Source organism: Ptychodera flava, chromosome 14 (genome assembly GCF_041260155.1).
Source record: "Ptychodera flava strain L36383 chromosome 14, AS_Pfla_20210202, whole genome shotgun sequence".
Lineage (NCBI taxonomy): Eukaryota > Metazoa > Hemichordata > Enteropneusta > Ptychoderidae > Ptychodera > Ptychodera flava.
In genome coordinates this window covers 15889012-15903296 of record NC_091941.1, presented here as the reverse complement: position 1 = coordinate 15903296, position 14285 = coordinate 15889012, and the positions used below count along the sequence as shown (strand labels likewise).

Below are 14285 nucleotides of genomic sequence, written 5' to 3'. Positions count from 1 at the left end.
ATAACAGTATACAGTAGCAGTCATTTGTCCTCAAGTTCTTGTAGATTTCTTTCAAGTTTCTGGTAATGTTTATGCTCTGATGGCATGTCATAGTTTTGCTAAAGATGCATGTCTCTGTTGCAAAGAAAACAAACAGATTGGGTAACTTGTAGCCTCTGCATTCAATTTTAGAAAGATGGGGTATCAGAGAGAACAAGACATTGATGGTGATATAATGACAAATGTATTCCCTGTAGCTTCCTCGGGACCATCAGTAAAACCAGCACCTTTCCTTTCCATCGATTAAAAGAAATCATTTCGCAATTGTCACACACAGACTCATCAGACCGAAATTTAGGTGGACGTTTCACATCTATATTCCTTGCACTTTCAAAGTACCACACCCTAGTGCGTATAACACAACTTCAGCCTCGCCTTTCCAACCACCAGAAAAACACAACCCCTATTTAAAAGTCAAACTGGCCCAATTTCACAATGACCTTATGGGCGTTGACACCTGCGTATATCACTGCCATTTGCGTACACGAAGGCAAAAAGCATATGTCCACCTCAAGATGTCCACCAAACTTTGACATTGTTCAACAATATCTTCCTAAATTTCGAAACAATTTATCCATGATTTTACAATTGTAGCAGCGTAACCTTCGCAGTAGTCGGCCGGCTGATGTGGCTTCGATCAACCTACACGGTGCATGGTATCTATATCCCCGAGACGGTATTCTAACCACAAACCACGGTCCTTAAAATGCAAGATCAATAGTTTTCACATGTCCAGCAATCTCGTAATTTACACTGATGGAACAAAAAACTTCAAAATTGATATGGCATGGACGTAACGTAAATGCATCATTCCATAGAGGGTCTAGTCGATAGTTTATCGCGTTTTCATGCAAACAGCATAACGGTACGCAGTCGGCAGGCCGGCGGGGCATCGACCTCCGGGTTCTACATGCACAGTGCACAGTAACTATATCCCCGAGAAGGTATTCTCAGCACAAACGCAAGATTAGTAGTTTTCACATGTCCACCAATCTCGTAATTTACACTGACAGGACAAAAAACTTCAAAATAGATCGAGTATTGTCTATCGCATTTGCTTTGACCTAAGGGTTCGATCTGCACGGTGCACAGTATCTGTATCCCCGAGAAGACTTCCTCACCACAAATCAAGATCGATAGTTTTCACAGGTCCACTACACTAACGACAAAAAAAGTTCAAAATTGACAGAGCATAGACATTCTAAGGTAAATGCATTATTGTCTATCGCATTTCCATGTACTAGGCCAATACACACACACGTACACCCTAACTTTCATTTTATTATTATTTCATGTACACAACAATCTAGCGTTTCCTTCGTGAGGTAACTTCGTGGTGGTAGTAAATATATATGTAGCACAGTGTGAATCACGTGGTGTGACTAAAAAGTTTAAGGAAGCTGTTGACGGAAGTGACGTTTGCCTCCCCTACTCTATTAGCTTTCTCATTTACATAACTTTGTCGCTAAAAATAATATGAATCAAACAGTAAAAATTATCTCATGTGATCAGTATAGTATACAACAACACCAAAGTAAAATTTGTTGAACAAAACTTAAGAGTAGAGACGCTGAGGTCACAGTCACCATTAGCACGGCATCAAACAAATAAGAAAGGGAAAAAAGTCTAACATTTTTTCAACCTCGTATTGAACGTTATAAATATGAGTATTTTATGACTCATTCGACTCATGATAAAATGTCATTTTAATTAGCAAACAAGTCATCGTTGATGACACAGTCCCCGCTTGTCCATTTTGTTATAATCTTTGGTGTCTAGGTAGCTGTGGTCTCGGTAGGTGTGGAATGATATTGATGCAACGGGTGCATCAGGCCTGTGACTTGTATTATAAAGTAATCTGAGGAACGTTTAATAAATGACTCATCTCTGCCGGTAATGACCACTGAAGGAACTTTTGATTACATCACACATAACGATGCCCTCACTGCCACTCTAATGTCATGACAGCACATACTATACACATGGTTTGGTGGAAATTTCGAAATGGTATGGGATCGGGTATGTTGTTGTAATCAGCCATTTCAGATCATTTAATGAAACAAATTAATGTGCACAAGAATGCAGCCATAGTATTTTATCTTCGTATCACGTTTGAACAAAATCAGTCCATCGAGGGAGAGTGACCTATGTTTATGTTTTAAAGACATAAAAAAATCACACCAAAATTGAAATCAAATGGCTGTCTATTGACCGTATGGATCATAGCAAAAAATTTGTAGACATGCATATGTATGCCATAGTACTTTATCTTTGTACCAAGTCTCAACAACATTGGCTAAAGAATATTTGCATATGATTAAGCCTCAAAGACATGAACAAATCCAAAAATGATAATCTGGCAGCCATATTGGAACATAATGTCACAAAGTAAATTGACATGTATACGTATGCCATAGTGCTTAATCTTTGTGCCAAGTTTGGACAAAATTGGTGTAATGACCTTTGAATTACGCTTCAAAGACATGCAAAATTCCAACAAAATGGCAGTTCTGCAGCCATATTGGATCCTATTGCAAGGTTAATTGATACATGCATATGTATGCCATAGTACTGTGCTTTGCCTTTAAGGCAAGCGGCAGGCTCACCTATTTTTCACACTTAATGTACCCACCTTACATACAGCCACATCATACATCATTTGAAAGCTTATTATCTCTACTTCAAGAAAATTGACGATGTGGAGCTGCCAAGTAGGGCCGTAACCCCCTAATTTGCATAATTCACATGGGGTACCCAATTTGCATAAATGTGATATAAAATTAGGGAATTCATTGTTAACTACTCTAAACATACTTTTAAACTATCGAGTGATATATCAAATGAAAGGTATTTGCATGTAGAATACAAAATTGATATCCATAAAGATATTTAAAATGGTTTTACTGAAATATTTTCATATTAATACTGACAAAAATAATTTACCCTTTTGAATAACAAATTTAAAATATTTGATCACATACAGCCACATCATACAGCCACATTATAAACCATTTGAAAGCCTACTGTCTCAACTTGAAGAAAATACACAACATTTAGCTGTCAAGTACGGCCGTAGCTCCTAATTTGCATAAGTCCCACGGGTACCCAATTTGCATAAATGCAATTAATATTAGATATTTATTATTCACTACACGAAACATACTTTTAAACTATCGAGTGATATATCAAATGAAAGGTATTTGCATGTAGAATACTGAAAAGATATCCCAAAAGACATTTAAATTCATTTTACTGAAATATTGTCATATTTATATTGAAAAAATATTTTCCCCTTTTCAATAACAATATTTTTAAAAAATTAATACAAAAGCCAAATCGTACAGCATCATCATACGTTATTTGAAAGTTTACTATCTCTACTTCAAGAAAATTGACAATGTGGAGCTGTCAAGTACGGAACTGGCCCTTAATTTGCATAATTTACATGGGTACCCTATTTGCATAAATGCGATATAAAATTAGAAATTTATTTACTACTATAAACATACTTTAAACTATCGAGTGATATATCAAATGAAAGGTATTTGCATGGAGAATACAAAATGGATATCCAAAGAGATATTAAAATGATTTTACTAAAATTTTTTCGTACTAATGTAGAACAATATACTTTTGAATAACGATATTTTAATAATTTTAACACATAGAACCGCATCACACAACCACATCAAACGTTATTTGAAAGCCTATTATCTCTGCCTCATGAAAAATGACAATATGCAGCTGACAAACAGGGCTGTAATGATTAAATTTGCATAATGCACACGGGTACCTAATTTGCATGAATACAATATAGAATTACAAAATCCATTGTTAAGTACTCTAAACTTACTTTTCAACTATCAAGTGATATATCAAATGATAGGTATTTGCATGTAGAATAGAATCATGAACTCCAAACGTGTATTCAAAATATTCTTATTGAATATTTTCAATTAAATCGTAAACATCTTGACTAAGTTTTAATATTCAAAATATTGTGTACTTAACACCAATAATGCTAACGTTATGGGGACAAATATCCGAATTTGTTTTGCAATTGATTTTTTGTTTATTAAGGATACGCAAACTGGAACCTTTTCCTGTCTAATTCCCATATAGCTGAACAACAAGAATACATAAAACCAATTGGAACTAATTCGGGATAATTGGGTCTCCATATTTTGCGAATTTTCTAAAACGTGTTTTGCGCTCTATAGTTGAGTGTTGAAATATATAAGTTACTCTTAAAAACAAGTAAAAAGAAAAGCAGATGAGCTTAAATTTGCAAATTAAACCGACATTACTTCACCATCCAATTATCCCAAATTAGTTCCAATCTTGTTATAAATAGCTGTGTGTTGAATGGCCCTTTTGTATTATTGATGTCATTTTTGTTTCAATTTCTCTAGAAATCTTGTTTGATGGAGACATCATTGGTTACTACATCTGTGTTACATCTGTATTTTCAGTTCAGTTATGTGGAATATGTAGACGGAAGGCACCATATTTCATTTATCGTATTTATTGTTATATAATGAAGGAAAAGCAACTCAACACACCGTTCATATCTTCGTTGTTTGCATTTTGTGTATGATATTGTGTATATTGTCAGTGTATACCGGTATTATGTTTGACTGTTTTATATAAAGTGTTAATTAGCCATGGAGATTATTCCAGTTAACAGTAAAATACTAGCACCACTTACAAGTTGGTACCTCATGCTAAAAATACAAGTGAACAAAATGACGCCCAAGAGGAAAGTTCGTGGGCCGCCCGATTATAAGTGGATGATGCAGTCCAACCTTTCACAGATCAAAATTCATTGACTATTTTCTCAAATAAATCATGAAGAAATAAACAACATACCGGTACATCAAAGATACGACAGATCTTACACGGGAAATTGAGACAAGAAAAAGTTCCGGCCAATGCGACATTGGTAACACTAGACATTGTTTCAATGTACACTGATACAACGCACAATGAAGCAATGGAATCAGTCGACAGAGCATTAAATCAGGAAAGATCATCAAATGATTGCATAATCAAACAACCAACAACAAAATACATGATAGCTATGCTGAAAATGATCTTGAAAAACAACACTTTCAAGTCAACAGTGAATTTTACCGTCACGTATTTGGGTGCGGTACGAGATCTCCAGTTTTACCTGAAATTCCCGACATTACATTTCACGAGACGAAATGAGAATAATTCAGCAACACACTGAACAAATATCGCTCTGACTGAGATTCAGAAACGATGTATGATTCTCATTGGAACTCAACACGAGCTTAATGAATTCATATCAAACATGAACAAATGCATCATACTTTCAAATTTGCGAAGGTCTTCTCGAGAAATCATATCGTTAGACATTATCTATAAATGTCATCGGTGGAACAAAGAGAACATTCTCGACTGCAAAACACACAAATCGAACAGATACATTGCGGTTCATGAAACCAAACAGCAACATTCAAGGGCCTTGTTAAACGCAAAACATTACGATACATTAGAACAATCATGCAACAACAAGGCAATAGAGAATACAAGATATTTTTGAGATAAAAGTAATGAAATGCGACCAAACGATTCTAAATCTTGTTTAATTATTACTAACTTTGGACAATAGGATGACATTTAAATGTTATTAAATTTTCATTAAATTAATTTCAAAACCTTGGAATTGTAAAAAGTAAAAGGGAACCAAAACATTTTCAGGTTCCCTATATGCAGATCAAAATCTCCAAATACCCTACAATCTCCCAAAATTTTCGAATCCAACCCGAATTCCTCTGCCTCTCACCGTTATTTGTGAGCGTAGCCTAATCACATACCTAAGAAACGGAAATATAAGCGTTACGATGATCTCCGATTCAAATGAGCGTACACAAATACAGCCTGAACGAACAGTAGACATTCTAGCTTCCGTACTTGAACAAACTAAACTTCAGTGGAACAACTCGATTGGTAACACCTACAATCATTCAATCAGTGCACATGTTTCACAAACAAAAAATGAAGGACCGATGAAGACAACTCTATTCTCGAAAGGTAGCATCAAAGGATCGCAGTGTCACATTAGTCTTGCTACCCCATAGGGCAGGACACGTAGATTAGGATTACGTCTCGCCATGGCAAATCAACACTATACATAAAACGGCCAAACATCATTAGGGGACGTTTCCATCTAAAAAACAGTGCATATTCAATGCACATTCACCCCTTGAAATAGGGGTATGGAGCTCCTAATTAAAGTTATTTGCCATCTGGTAAGCTGTTTGCAATATGTGATTAGAGATAGCGATTAAGTGGGTGTACAGGGAAGACATCTCTGCCTTACACACTTCACTCATACAGATAATCGTTCGCCTTGAACTTCTTTGAACATTGTACCCTAATTTTCACAGATTAGGACCTATAAATATACTACAAGCCATATGTTAGTTCAAATTAATAAAAGTAGGAACAAATTCCGATGTCCTGAAATGATAATACTGTTGTCAAGGTTTACACGAGATTGAGTTTGTGCCGCTTCACTGTACAATACCTTGGCATAAAGTAGTACCAGCCAAGCTATTGGTATCTGAAGTTGTTGACTAAGCGTTATGTAATGTCTGATTATATCTGATATAACTACGTTAGATTGCATATTATCAGTGCAGAAAGAGCCCAAAAAAGTGTACTGCTTTTTAGATGCGAGCATCCCGTCATGTAACATAATATACACTTACAATATACACAATATCATACACAAAATTCAAACAACTAAGATATGAACGATTTGCAGAGCTGCTTTCTCTCATTATATGTCACCAATTGTGTCTGCTGTCGAATTAATCTTCCCTGCACAGACCTAAGTTCCTGCCAAGGCAGCGATAACTGTGGCAACCCTCTTACTCATGACAATGCTGGTGAAGAATGGGATGATGAATTCCTACAATTACTAGATTTACTGGACATGACATGAATGATTTGGATCATGAATCATGCCATTACTTTGACTGCAGCTTACTCTGACACATTGTTTCAGCTACAGAGCTACATTTCAAACATAGGGCCAAAGTCCCTGAAGCTACTATAGACAGGGATACAAAATTAAGTATTTCCTGACTGTATGAAATTATCTCACTTAGGTCATCCTAGGGACTTGTAAACCAAATATTAAAGCTGTCTGACCAGCGGTTTTGAAAGAACAAGCAACTCAACAGTTGACAGAGCTCTGCTGTGTTATGTAGAGAATAACCTTTTGTGACACACGTATTGATGAAGAAGGTGGATATCTTTGATTAACATTGTAAGTGAGTTCTGTTGAATAAGTTGAGACTGTACATACTCAGAGAAAGCACACTGAAGAGACAAATGTTTGAAAGTTAAGAAGTTCAAGGTCATCAGAAGCATTATAAGGAATCATGTAACTTTCATTGCACTGTTTACACAGATTGCATAATTGCTCTAAATAGAACATGAATCTTATAGCCCAGCTTTACCATAAAAACCCTATCACTTTGACCACTCTTTTAATTGACCACTCTATTTTTTTCCTCAAAACGTAATTTTATTTTATCCTTACCAAGTCAACCATAAATGGAAATTAGAACTTTCTCTATCTCTATCTCTATCTCTATTGACTATTTTGAGCAATTTCTTTTAGATAACATACAGGGCACAATAAATGACGGTTCAGAATATGTCAAAGTTGGCATTCAGGAAAGTTGCCTTTACATGTTTTAATCCTCCAAGATGGTAAGCATTTCACTATGAACTGTCGAAAAAAGTTGAACTTTCTGATAATTCTACACTAAATTATTTTGGTTTTGATGATTTCCTAATTAATTCAATTATTTAAAATCATATTAATTATTTTTTTCTGGGTGAATTGATATGATTTATACAGTACAAGAATTACATACAATGTAAGTCAAATTTTGACCAAAAATGACAAAAAAATTCCTTAAAAATACACATTTGCACATTTCATCACAATTTGAACAAATCTAAGTTGGGTTACCCCTAGGGACCTGTACACCAAATAGCAAAGCTGTCTGACCAGCGGTTATGAAGAAGAAGATTTTTTACCAAAAACACCTTTTTTGGCATTAATTTGCCTATTTTCAACAATATCAAAAAATTTAAAAAAAAAGTTTCTCAAAATCACATTTTTAATCTACACAACAAATATCAAATCAGTAAGTACTGCGGTTCTCAAGATATTTGAGTGGACGGACGCCTCACAAACGGACATACATACATACATACATACATACATACATACAGACTGACGACGGACGCCGGACGGATACCCATCCCAATAGCTTCTATGGACTATAGTCTATAGTAGCTAAAAAAATAGTTTCTCAAAATCATATTTTTCATCTACACCACAAATATCAAATCAGTAAGTACTGCGGTTCTCAAGATATTTGAGTGGACGGACGCCTCACAAACGGACATACATACATACATACAGACTGACGACGGACGCTGGACGGATACCCATCCCAATAGCTTCTATAGATTATAGTCTATAGTAGCTAACAACTACAATAGTGTCGTTCGTGTGGATCTTTTTGTTGCATTGACACTTTAGTTAATTTTTTTAAAATTCCATTATTCAAAAGACGAAATATTTATTTCAACAGAAATATGAAAATATTTCCTTAAATTAATTTAAATATCACTTTTGATATCAATTTTGTGTTTTACATGCAAATACCATTACCACAGACCATATATCACTCGATAGTGTAAAAGTGTGTTTAGAATAATTAACAATGAATTTTCTAATTTAATATCTCATTTCTGCAAATTGCTTACCAGTGTAATTTATGGACATAAAGGGGTACGGCCTTCCTTGATAGCTCCACATTGTAAATTTTCTTCAAGTAGATATAATAAGCTTTCAAATGACATATGATGTGACTGTATGATAGGACTGTATGTGTTAAAATTTTTAAAATATTGTTATTCTAAAGGGGAAAATATTTTTTCCATATAAATATGAAAATATTTCAGTGAAATCAATTTCAATATATCTTTGAATATTCATTTTGTACTCTACATGCAACTACCTTTCATTTGATATATCACTCGATAGTTTAAACGTTTGTTTAGAAAAGTTAATTATCAATTTATGATATGCAAATTGGGTATGCGTGTTTATTATGCAAATTAGGAGATTATGGCCCGATTTGGTCACTCCAAATTGTCAATTTTTTTGAAGTACAGATAATAAGCTTTCAAATGATGTATAATGTGGCTGTGTGTTGTGGCTGAATGTGTTAAAATTTTTAAAATATTGTTATTCAAAAGGGGAAAATATTGTTTTCCATATAAACATGAAAATATTTCAGTATAATCAATTTCAATATCTCTTTAAATATCCATTTTGTATTTAACATGAAAAGACCTTTCATTTGATATATCACTCGATAGTTTAAACGTATCGTTAGAGAAGTTAACAATAAATTTCAAATATTATATCGCATTTATGCAAATTGGGTACCCTTGTTAATTATGCAAATTAGGAGGTTATGGCCCTACTTGGCAGCTCCACATCGTCAATTTTCTTAAAGTAGAGATAATAAGCTTTCAAATGACGTATGATGTGGCCGTAAGTAAGGTGGGTACATTAAACTCCTAAAATAAGGCCCTTTTTGTGGATTCGCCGCTCGCCTATTTGTGCCAAGTTTGAACAAAATCGGTTCAAGGATGTTTGAGTTATGGTTCAAAGACATGAAAAAAATCGCAAAAAAATGGCCGCCTGTCGGCCATATTGGATCATATCATGAAATAAATTGGTGTTCCTATGAAGTGCATAATGCTTTGCTTTTGTGCCAAGTTTGAACAGATCGATTCAAGGATGTCTGAGTCATGGTTCAAAGACACGAAAAATCGCAAACAAAATGGCCGCCCCGCAGCCATATTGGATCGTATCACAAAATAATTTGACATGCATATGTAGGCCATAGTGTTATGCCTTTGTGCCAAGTTTGAACAGAGTCTGTTCAAGGATGTGTCGGAGTTATGGTCTAAAGACATGAAAAATCGCAACAAAATGGCAGCCTCACGCCCATATTGGATCGTATCACAAAATAAATCGCCGCGCATCTGTAGGTTATAGTGCTCTGCCTTTGTGCCAAGTTTGAACAAAATTGGTTCAGCAGTGTCTGAGAAACTGTTGTTGACGGACGCACACACGCACGCACGGGACCCAATCTATAAGGACTAATTAGTTTTACCCTTGGTGATTGATCGTTTCTATCACTAGAAATGACTACATATGTTCTGCACCACAGGCAAGCCTTGCCACTTCGATGCCTGGTATGCATGATTTTATACACACATTTAACATTTTCATATATTACAGGAAGGAACCTAACGACTGGATTGTTTGTACAGGATAAACAACAGAAAATCGACACCGAAATATATCTGACGTGTAAGACTTACAGTAAGCCTTGAGACAGAATACTATCACCAGTCTATGGTGCAAATTAATGTCTTTACGACACTTGTGTACAAATAATGTGTATATTATATTTGATGTTCGGACCTGTGCGGAGTAGCGAAAGTTAGTGCTTGCTTGGACCTACAAACAACAAAGGTAAAACGGAGCAGTTTTTGAAACACTAGTACATTGAATGAACAATGATTCTGAGGAAGACACGTCGATATACTAATAGGGCAGCTGTAATACAAACTTCTCATTGACGCACATGCTTTCCCGGCGTTTTTATATGTTTCCATACTTACACATAGGATACACTGTTACATGTATTTGACAATCAATTTTCTGAACCGAGATTGCAAATCAGACGCAAGGAAATTTAATTTAAAAATGGAGTGAACTCATTAAATACCTAACCGTCCTTTACTTTTAGACTCTGCAAAAACGAGAATTTAGGAGCGCATCTGAGATATACTACTATGGTAGTACTAAGCTACCTCTGCTCATTTTTTGCTGCTTAGCTGTGTAGAGCTGTTTCGAGCTGCCATCGCGCTGCCATTGCTCTTAAGTGAAGTGTCAACAACGAACGATTTTGAGCTGCATAACGGCTGTTGACCAATCCTGCAGCTAAGAGCTGCACAAGTCTGCATTTTGTCTGTCAGAGACCACAGGGAACAGATGAAAGGACCCTGGGGTGGGGAGGAGGTTTTTTGTGCGACGGTTTACCTTATTTGATTTTATTAATATTGACTGTGATATTTCAAATAAAGAGTTCAACTCCACACCGTCTGACTGCTTTATATATTACCGACAAGTCCTTATCTCCTCTCCAACTTGTGTATACACCACTGTAATTGCTCCGAAAACATTGCCAACTTGCTAATCCGCTGTCCGTATCAGCGGATTAAGTGATTGAGTCAACACCACAGCCGTCACACACGTAGTAAAATAAGGAAAGGGTTGAAGATCTCAGAAACAGTATCACAAAAAACGCAAATCTGAGCAGATATAGAAGTCAATCAATATTTAACGACTATCAAAAGCATCGCTATACCGATGAACTGTTACATGCCAAAGTATGCTGTCTAAAATGGTCATCTTGAGCCAGAAAACCAACCTACGTTTTTGAGTCGATCATGGTCCGATGTCGTCCGTAAGAGCGGAAGTCGGAAGTAGAACCTTTTGACCTCAAACCTGTTTATTTCCAATCAAGAAGTAAACATATTTCCCATGATGCTTTTGATGTTACATAATGTCAAAGTTAGTACATCATGCTCAAAATGAGCAAAAGTTTTATAAGATCACGCCACACGACTGATTTTAATCAATCCAACAAAATCAATTCAATTTGTATCCTTTTTGTCACAAAGTGTTGCTAATGATGAGTTCGAGAATATAACCAAAACTTCTATAAATCCTGCACGGAAAGAACTGAAGGGCAAGGTATCACGTTTCCTGCCTCTGCATCAACACAAACCTCCTTGGTCAATCGAGGTGGCAGCTTCTTCAGCCACAGACAAGGAGAATTTTTCTCCTTGTAGCGAGGCTCAGACAGCATCAACCGAACGAACATCGCTGCAGGCAGCTCAATATAGATTGATGTCATTGTGTATGCCAGTATTAAACACTATCCATATTCAGATATTATTCGATGCCACCATCGTCACCGTACATCTATAGCGTCTATCGTAAACATAGCACACCGTCATCGACTGTGACTGACTCGTTTGCCCGGCCTCCCCGCTACATCAGCGACAATCCGTACCAATGAAGTTCTCACCTACAGTTATACTCACAGCACTGTGAAGGGGTTCGGATTTTTCAACCACCAAAACAATATTCAAAGTTTCAATATACCTAAATGACATAACTTTTAGTTCTGCTTTTTTCTATACAATTTCTGTGTCATTCGCTCTTCTGTATTGCCTGATCTCTCATTCACCGCGCTCGTATGCGTTTCACCTACTGACGTCACTCCGCGATCGAGAATATTAACCCCAGTAATTACCAGGCTTACGAATAGACAGACATTTTCTTGCCTGTTCTCGTTTTAAAATTGTAGTGTGTTTTTCACTTCCACGTCCATGTGTAGCGTAAGTTATAGCATTTTCCCCAAAGACGGACAGCCCTCGCTTCAGTTTCCGAGAACTAGATGGATAAAATCATCAACTCCTTATTCAGTTTTTTGTTTGTGTGCTGGTACTGCAAGCACGCCTTTTCAATAAAAACGATTTCATGGTATTACATTGTCTGTGTATTCTGTCTGTAAAACCGTCAGCGGCTGCGTTTAGGCTGTTGCGCGGCACAACAGAGAGTCCACGCTGACTTTTATATATTTTCGCTATATTGTTATGTGCTTTCCATCGTTATCATTCCTCAAACACGCAACTCAACGACGGCAGCACATAATCTTAATGAGCTGAAAGGATGGACTTAGCTTTTTAAACTCCTAGGGTAGGAAAATGTAGTCAGGAACTTAATCTATGCCATCAAAAATTTTGTAACGTTGCTGTTCCCTTTCAGGCTGTCCAGATGTATTTTAATTTTTTTCTGAGCTGGATCTAGACATGGCTGTTGTTAGCAAATTTTTAATTCTTCTACATTTTCTCTCCTGATGGGTCAGACGGTAGCCTAGTTGATTTCATCACAGACAAGGAGCTTCAATTTCTCTCCGCGAGAATAGTTTAAGCGTCCATGGTCGTAGATTTCAGGTTTCCGATTTTTTCCCAATATTTCTCTCTACAACCGATTGCACCAGGTCGTGGCTGTAAAGTGTTGAATTTTCACGACATTTTTCTCACTGACCGTGACTCTCAGGTATTCGACTTCATTTTCTGTCCACGACCGGTTGAGGTAGTTGCCGTAAAGTCTTAAATTTTTCCCGGCATTTTCTCAACGATCCGTCATGAGGTTATGGCTTTCAAGCTTTGACTTTTTTCCCAGTAATTTTTTCAACGACCAGTCGTGGCTATAAAGTGTTGAATTTAGCCCGAAATTTTCTCAATGATGGGTCATGAGGTTATGGCTTTCAGGTTTTTACTTTTTTTCCCGGTAATTTTTCTCCATGACCGATCGTGAGGTCGTGGCTGTGAGTGTAAAGTGTGGAATTTTTGCCAGCACTTGTCTACACGACTGGTCGCGAGGTTGTTGCTTTCAGTAATTTCTCTCAAAGGCCGGTCACTAGGGAGCTCCTTTACCGTTTATTTATGAATAATAAGTTGTGTACCTTCCTGTTTATTTACGAATTCATGAATATTTTAAGCGTCCACTAGTTTTACGGACAACATCGTGACACTGTGTCTGTGATTTTCAACCCTTTCCTTATTTTACAACGTGTGTGATGGCTGTGGTGCTGACTCATCACTTAATCCGCTGATACGGACAGCAGATTAGCAAGTTGGCAATGTTTTCGGAGCAATTACAATGGTGTATACACAAGTTGGAGAGGAGATAAGGACTTGTCGGTAATATATAAAGCAGTCAGACAGTGTGGAGTTGAACTCTTTATTTGAAATATCAAAGTCAAAATTAATAAAATCAAATAAGGTAAACCCATGCACAAAAAACCTCCTCCCCACCCCAGGGTCCTTTCATCTGTTCCCTGTGCAGAGACACTCGAATCTGCAGCAGACAAATGACAGCTCTAAACACTCTGTGCAGATCTGCATTTGAGCTGCTTTGAACTGCTACAGCTCTGAAACCAATCTGTTACAACTCAGAGAAGATCTGCAAGTTTGCTATGGGAAGATACAATAATTATTATGCAACACTGGCAATTGCACCAATTTTA

At 36.5% G+C, this 14285-nt stretch overlaps 1 protein-coding gene across 1 annotated transcript in view; it reads right to left on the bottom strand.

Annotated features, from left to right (window-relative positions):
* Window positions 1-14285, bottom strand: part of LOC139149545 (uncharacterized) — a 149056-nt gene that overhangs the window by 93617 nt on the left and 41154 nt on the right. The gene's annotated exons all lie outside the window — the stretch shown is intronic.